Consider the following 8,331-nt stretch of genomic DNA (forward strand, 5'->3'; position numbering starts at 1 on the left):
ACAGATTCAATGCAATCCTAATCAAATTACCAATGGCATTTTTCATAGAACTAGAACAAAAAATTTTATGATTTGTATGGAAACACAAAAGACTCCGAATAACCAAAGCAATCTTGAGAAAGAAAAGTGGAGCAGGAGGAATCATCCTTCCTGGCTTCAGGCTTCAAACTATACTGCAAAGCTACAGTAATCAGGACAGTTTGATAGTGGCACAAACATAGAAATATAGATCAATGGAACAAGATAGAAAGATAAACCTGTGCTTCTATGGACACCTTATATTTGACAAAAGAGGCAAGAATATACAATGGAGAAAAGACAGCCACTTCAATAAGTGGTGCTGGGAAAACTGGACAGCTACATGTAAAAGAATGAAATTCTTTTACACCATATGCAAAAATAAACTCAAAATGGATTAAAGACTAAATTTAAGGCCAGAAACTATAAAGCTCTTAGAGGAAAACATAAGCAGAACACTCTTTGACATAAATTGCAGCAAGAACCCCTCTGACCCACCTCCTAGAATAATGGAAATAAAAACAAATATAAACAAGTAGGACTTAATTAAATTTAAAAGCTTTTGCACAGCAAAGGAAAATATAAACCAGGTGAAAAGACAGCACTCAGAATGGGAGAAAATAATTGAAAATGAAGCAACTGACAAAGGATTAATCTCCAAAATACACAAGCAGCGCATGCAGCTCGATATCAGACAAACAAACAACCCAGTCAAAAAATGGGCAGAACATATGACCCAGCAATCCCACTGCTGGGCATACACACCGAGGAAACCAGAATTGAAAGAGATGCGTGTACCCCAATGTTCATCGCAGCACTGTTTACAATAGCCAGGACGTAGAAGCAACCTAAATGTCCATCAGCAGACGAGTGGATAAGGAAGCTGTGGTACATATACACAATGGAATACTACTCAGCCATTAAAAAGAATACATTTGAATCGGTTCGATTGAGATGGATGAAACTGGAGCCCATTATACAGAGTGAAGTAAGCCAGAAAGAAAAACACCAATACAGTATATTAATGCATATATATGGAATTTGAAAGATGGTAACGATAACCCTATATGTGAGACAGAGTAAGAGACACAGATGCATAGAACAGTCTTATGGACTCTGAGGGAGAAGGTGAGGGTGGGACGTTCTGGGAGAATAGCATTGAAACATGTATATTATCATATGTGAAACAGAACACCATTCCATGTTCGATGCATGAGACAAATGCTCAGGGCCGGGGCAATGGGATGACCCAGAGGGATGGGATGGGGAGGGAGGTGGGTGGGGGGGCCAGGCTCCATGTGGACGAGCGCAGAGTGCAGGTGTGGTTCAAGAACCGCAGGGCCCAACGTTCCCGTCTGGAGCGACGACAGGCCGATGGCGGACACCAGAGGGCCGGCCTTGAGCCCACGGACCCCGGAGCCTCCCGGACTCGGGCTCCCGCTCCGGAATATGCTGCCACAGCTGCGAACCCCCGTTTTCCAGACGGCCCTGGATTCTACAGCCGCCCTCCTCCCCCCGGCCCCGCGCGGGTGCTCCCAGCTCCGGAGCCTGGCGTCTCCAGCTGCGGCTGGGCCACGTGGGTCCCGGCACAGGGCGTCCACGTGTACGGCCCGGCTGCTCCAGCCCCGGCCCCAGGCCCGGACTGGCCTTAGGACCCCTACGTCCCGAACTACCGCCCAGAGCCTCTGTCGCTTCCTGACTGTGCCCTGATGTTCTCATCCCAGGAGCTCTCCTCTCCGACGTCTGGGTACCAAATGGGAGATAGCTTTGCGGATGAGAATGACACAGGCCCCCGGCAGTTCATGAATTTATAGGGTCGTGGTCATCTGTCCTCACAAAGTCCTGCAGACCCCGAGGTGCCAAAGGGGATGAGGACCTTGTGAGTCTGCATGTGGTGCCCATGGGGACGCGGGAAGGTGTGATGGCTTGGTCTTCACATCTGGTTTACTGTCCGCAAAGGGACTGCACCTCCCTTGATCCAGCCTTTGGAGGGGACGTTTTTTTGTGTTACTATGAGGCCATCTCAGGTCTCGAAGCTCCGAATGTCCCCGTCCTCGTTAGTATTTGAGGCGCACGTGGGTTTTTTTGTGAATTTCTAAGTCAGAGGTGGAATTATTGTTCACAGCGTCTGTTTCACAGTCGTGGGAACTTGCTATAGGACCTTCACCAGCCTCATAGGGAATTTAATTAACATTGCCTTAAATCTTTACCTTCCCTTGATGTCTAGAGATTTTTGTTTTTGCTTGTCTCTATCCTTACTTGTAGTTTCAAATAAATGTTTGTGAATAAAAAAGGGGGGCATTAAATCCATAAATAGTTTTGGAGCTAATTGGCATCTTTACAATACTGAGCTTTCCAATCTAGGTATATTACTTATTAATCATTCATTTGGTTGTTTACAAAGATTCTCTGCTAAGTGTTATTATTTCTGTAGGTTTATTTCTAGTGTTTTGTCTTGTGATTACCTGATATTTTAGATGAATTTAAATTTTTATTTTAAAATCTGTGTTCTATATATAGGATTCTTTTTTTTCATATTTTTGTATATATATATATTTAATTTATTTATTTTAATTGGAGGCTAATTACTTTACAATATTGTAGTGGTTTTTGCCATATATTGACATAAATCAGCCATGGGTGTACATGTGTTCCCCATCCTTGTATATAGGATTCTGTGGATAGATTTATTTTGTATTTAGGGACCTGACTCAATTAAAAAAAATTCATAACAACTTAAAAAAAAAAAAAAAAGGAATGAATGTGAATCAATTAAACTGAAGTGGATGAACCTAGAGCTTGCTATACAGAGTGAAGTAAGTCAAAAGGAGAGAAACAAATATGGTATATTAATGCATATATATGGAATCTAGAAGAATGGTACTGATGAAACTATTTGCAGGGCAGGAATAGAGATGCAGATGTAGAGAAGGAACTTGTAGACGCAGTAGGGGAAGGAGAGGGTGGGACAAATTGAGAAAGCAGCGTTGACATGTACACTACCATGTGTGAAATAGATAGTGGGAAGCTACTATATAACACAGGGAGCACAGTCTGGCACTCTGTGATGACCTATAGGGATGAGACTGAGGGGGCTGGGAGGGCGGCTGAAGAGGGAGGGATAAATATATATATAGATATATATACACACACACACATATATATACAGAGTTATCACTGTTTTGCGCTATTGTACAGCAGAAACCAACACATTGTAATCATCCTCCAATTAAAAGAATAAAATAATTAAAATAGTATTTTTAGAAGAGCAGAAAGTTCTAATCTTTAAAAAAGTTTAATTTATTAATTTTTCCTTTATAGATTGTATTAAGAAATCTGTTTCACCTAAGATCATAAAGATTTTATCCTATGTTTTCTTCTAAAAGTTTTATAGTTTTACAGACTCACAGATACAGAGAACAGACTTGTGGTTGTCAAGGGAGATGGAGGGGAGGGAGAACTGGGAGTTTGGGATTTGCTGTTGTTGTTTAGTCGCTAAGTCATGTTTGACTCTTTTGTGACCCCATGAACAACAACATATGGAGCTGAGTATTTAAGTCAGTTTGGAAAGGACTTCAATCCTTGTAACTTGATGGTGTAGGTAAAGTAGACAAATTTGATGGCTGGGGTGTGTGTGTGCTTAGTCGTGTCCGACCCTGCAACCTAATGGACTGTAGCCTGTCAGGCTCCTCTGTCCATACGATTTCCCAGGTAAGACTACTGGAATGAGTTGCCAATTCCTCCTCCAGGGGATCTTCCTGACCCCGGGATCAAACCCACATCTCCTGCATTGCAGGGGGATTCTTTATCATTGAGCCACCAGGGAAGCCAGTTTGGGAGTAGCAGATGTAAACAATTATTACAGGATGGATAAACAAAAAGGTCCTACTGTATAGCACAGGGAACTATATATTCAATATCCTGTGAGGAACCATAACAGAAAAAGAATATGAAAAAGAATATATATATGTATAACTGAACTGCTTTGCTGTGCAGCAGAAATTGACACAACATTGTAAATCAACTCACTTCAATAAGATTAAAAAAATAAAAGTTTTATAGTTTTAGTGTTTACATTTAGATCTATGATTCATTTTGAGTTAATATTTGTTAATAGTGCAAGGTATGAATCAAAGTTCATTTTCTTGCATATAGAGAGCCAGTTGTTCCTGCACTGTTGAAAAGAATATCTTTTCTCCATTAAATAGCCTTTGCACTGTTGTTGAAAATCAATTGTCCCTGTGTGGATCTATTTCTAGATTCTATTTTCTTTTTTTATTGACTTGCCTGTCTTTACAGCAATACTTATCTTGATAACTGCAGCTTTAGAGTAAGTTTTTAAATTAGGCAGTTAGTCCTCCCACTTTTTTCTTCTTTTATAACTTTATTTTGGTTCCTCTAGGTCTTCAGTATTTCAATATGAATTTTAGAACCAGCTTATCAATTTCTACAAAAAAAGCCTGCTAGTATTTTGGCTAGGATTACTTTAAATCTGTATATTAATTTGGGGAGAAATAACATCTTATTAAGTCTTCCTACCCCTGAACACAACATATTTCACCGTTTATTTAGTTTACTTTTTTTTTTTTTTGGCTGCCTTGGGTCTTAGGTATGGCACACAGAATCTTTTGTTGTAGATGGATTCTATAGCATGTAGATCTTAGTTTCCTGATCAGGGATCAAGCCATGTCCTCTGAATTGCAAGGCAGATTCTTAACCACTGGACCACCAGGGAAGTTCCTCTCTATTTATTTAGATCTTTAACTTTTCTCAGTAATGTTTTATAGTTTTCAGTGTTTAGATCTTTCACATCTTTTGTCAGATTTGTCCCTAAGTAGTATTTGTGTATGCTATTGTAATTGATATTTTAAAAATGTAAACTTATGATTGTTCATTGCTGAAAACTAGAAATATAATTGATTTTTGTATATTGATCTTGTATCCTGTAATAGTGAAAAAATTAATTCTAGCAGCTTTTTGGAGGTAAATTTCATTAGATTTTATATATAGGTGATTCAGTTCAGTTTAGTTCAGTTGCTCAGTCATGTCCAACTCTTTGCAACCCCATGGACTGTAGCACGCCAGGCTTCCCTGTCCATCACTAGCTCCCAGAGTTTACCCTAACTCATGTCCACTGAGTCAGTGATGCCATCTAACCATCTTATCCTCTGTTGTTCCCTTCTTCTCCTGCCTTCAATCTTTCCCAGCATCAGGGTCTTTTCAAATGAGTCAGCTCTTTGCATCAGGTGGCCAAAGTATTGGAGTTTCAGCTTCAACATCAGTCCTTCCAATGAACACCCAGGACTGATCTCCTTTAGGGAGGACTGGTTGGATCTCCTTGCAGTCCAAGGGACTCTCAAGAGTCTTCTCCAACACCACAGTTCAAAAGCATCAATTCTTCAGTGCTCAGCTTTCTTTATAGTCCAACTCTCACATCCATACATGACTACAGGAAAAAACCATAGCCTTGACTAGACATATAGGTGATAACCATCTGCAAATAAAGCCTGTTTTTTCCCTAATTGCACTGGCCAGGACCTCCAATATAATGTTGAATAAAGTAAATAGAAAGAACACGTGTCCTTGCCTTGTTCCTGATCTTAAGGGGAAGGCTTTTTGTAGATCACCATTCAGTTCAGCTCTGTCACTCAGTCGTGTCCGACTGTTTGCGACCCCATGAACCGCAGCACTCCAGGCCTCCCTGTCCATCACCAATTCCTGGAGTTCACCCAAACTCATGTCCATTGAGTCGGTGATGTCATCCAACCATCTCATCCTCTGTCGTCCCCTTCTCCTCCTGCCCTCAATCCTTCCCAGCATCAGGGTCTTTTCAAATGAGTCAGCTCTTTGCATCAGGTGGCCAAAGTATTGGAGTTTCAGCTTCAACATCAGTCCTTCCAATGAACACCCAGGACTGATCTCCTTTCGGATGGACTGGTTGGATCTCCTTGCAGTCCAAGGGACTCTCAAGAGTCTTCTCCAATACCACAGTTCAAAAGCATCAATTCTTCAGTGCTCAGCTTTTTTTATAGTCCAACTCACACATCCATACATGACTACTGGAAAAACCATAGCCTTGACTAGACGGACCTTTGTTGACAAAGTAATGTCTCTGCTTTTTAATATACTGTCTAGGTTGGTCATAACTTTCCTTCCAAGGAGTAAGCGTCTTTTAACTTCATGGCTGCAGTCACCATCTGCAGTGATTTTGGAGCCCAGAAAAATAGTCTCTCACTGTTTCTACTGTTTCCCCATCTATTTGCCCTGAAGTGATGGGACCAGATGCCATGATCTAAGTTTTCTGAATGTTGAGCTTTAAGCCAACTTTTTCACTCTCTTCTTTCACTTTCATCAAAAGACTCTAGTTCTTCTTCACTTTCTGCCATAAGGGTGGTGTCATCTGCATATCTGAGGTTATTGATATTTTTCCTGGCAATCTTGATTCTAGCTTGTGCTTCTTCCAGCCTAGCATTTCTCATGATGTGCTCTGCATATAAGTTAAATAAGCAGGGTGACAATATACAGCCTTGACTATACTCCTTTTTCTATTTGGAACCAGTCTGTTGTTCCATGTCCAGTTCTAACTGTTGTTTCTGACCTGTATACAGATTTCTCAAGATCACCATTACATGATATTAGTTGTAGGTTTTTCATAGATTTTCTTTATCAAGCTAAAGATCTCTCTTCTATTCCTATTTTGTTGAGGTATCTGTTTTTTAAGTCATACGGGGATATTGGATTTTGTCAAATGCTTTTTCTGCATCTATTGAGATGATCATATGGTTTTTCTTTTTTGTTAATATGACTCATATGGCCTTAGAAAACAGGACAGTATGAGAAATGGAAAGAATAGGTCAGTATCACATAGATTAAAAGTAGAAATCCTCAGCAAAACAGTAGCAAACAGAATCCCACAACGGGTAAAAAAGGTAATGCATTATTATCAAATTGGGTTTATCCCAGGAATGCAACTTTGACATAATATTCAAAACATTTTTGATGGGCAGAGATTCATTTTTGTTTTACTTGTTTCATCTTAGTTTTAATTTTTAGAGGTTGATTTTAAAATAACACTTTACTTTATAATTATGGAAAACATTTATGTAAGTCCAAAGTCAAATCTACAAAACAAGGTATTTTTAAAGAAGTCCGGTTTCTATTATATCCTTGACTCCTGTGCAAGTTTTCTCCCTCTTTTTTAGGTAATCATTTTTGATAAAAAACTATGATTTATGTTTACCTTTAAAATATAATTTTCTTACTCTCTTTTAGATAAATGGTAGCATACTATACACATTTTTTTTTTTTTACCATCTTACCTTATTGAAATATATCTTGGAAGCCTCTCTTTACTAGTGTATAGAAATGATTCCTATTCTTTGTATGGCTACATATAATTCCATGATATAGATATATGATAGTCTATTCCACAACTCCTATTGTTGGGAGAGTCAGGGGGATTTTGTACTTGCAACTAGGTCTGTAATGAATAGCCTTGCACACGCCTTTTTGTATTTTTACCATTTTATCTTTGGGATGTACTCCCAGTGGGATTGCTAGGTTGAAGAGTGAATGCCTAGATAATTTTGCCAAATTCCTTTCCACAGGTATTGTCTGATTTTGCATTCCCACCACCAAATTATGAAAGTGTCTATTTCCCAGAGCTTCACTGACAGAGTAGTTGTCAAAATTTTGAATTTGGCCCCTCCTAATAGATGAGGATGAAATCTCAGTTTACATTTTTCTTGTGATGAGCAAGGTTGAGCATCTTTTCTTATAGTGAAGAGCCATTCATCTGCATTTCTTTTCTGTTAATGGTCTATTCGTGTCTCTTGCTTATTTTTCAAAATTGTTGCTCATTTCTCTATTTTAGAAACTCTATTAAATATTAGAGGTGTTAACTGTTTGTGGAGGCTTTCCTGATGGTAAAGAATTCGCATGCAATGCAGGATACGCAGGAGACATGGATTCAAGTAGGGAAGATCCCCTGTAGGAGGAAATGGCAACCTACTCCAATATTTTTGCCTGGGAAATCCCATTGACAGAGAAGCTGGGTGGTTGCAAAAAGTCAGACATGACTGAGCAACTAAGCACACATGCTCTTTGTAATATAAATTGACAATGTTTTCCCCCAGTGTGCTGGTTCAGACAATTTTCCTGACAGAACAAGGAGTCCAAAGGTAGGTGGTTGTCGTTGTTGGCTCAGTGTCCCAACAGTGTCAAGGCCAGCCTCTCTGAGATTCTCTAGGTGTTTCTCTTAGAGACACATTATGACCGTGTTAAAGCAGGTAGGACCAGGAAAGGTTGGCTCCA

At 39.6% G+C, this 8,331-nt stretch overlaps 1 pseudogene; it reads left to right on the forward strand.

Annotated features, from left to right (window-relative positions):
- Positions 1-1,280: 1,280 nt before the first annotated feature.
- LOC145513811 (tetrapeptide repeat homeobox protein 2-like) lies at positions 1,281-1,832 on the forward strand (annotated as a pseudogene).
- Positions 1,833-8,331: the final 6,499 nt, after the last annotated feature.

Source organism: Giraffa tippelskirchi, chromosome 7 (assembly GCF_054371585.1).
Source record: "Giraffa tippelskirchi isolate mGirTip1 chromosome 7, T2T-mGirTip1v1.2.pri, whole genome shotgun sequence".
In the NCBI taxonomy this organism is placed as follows: domain Eukaryota; kingdom Metazoa; phylum Chordata; class Mammalia; order Artiodactyla; family Giraffidae; genus Giraffa; species Giraffa tippelskirchi.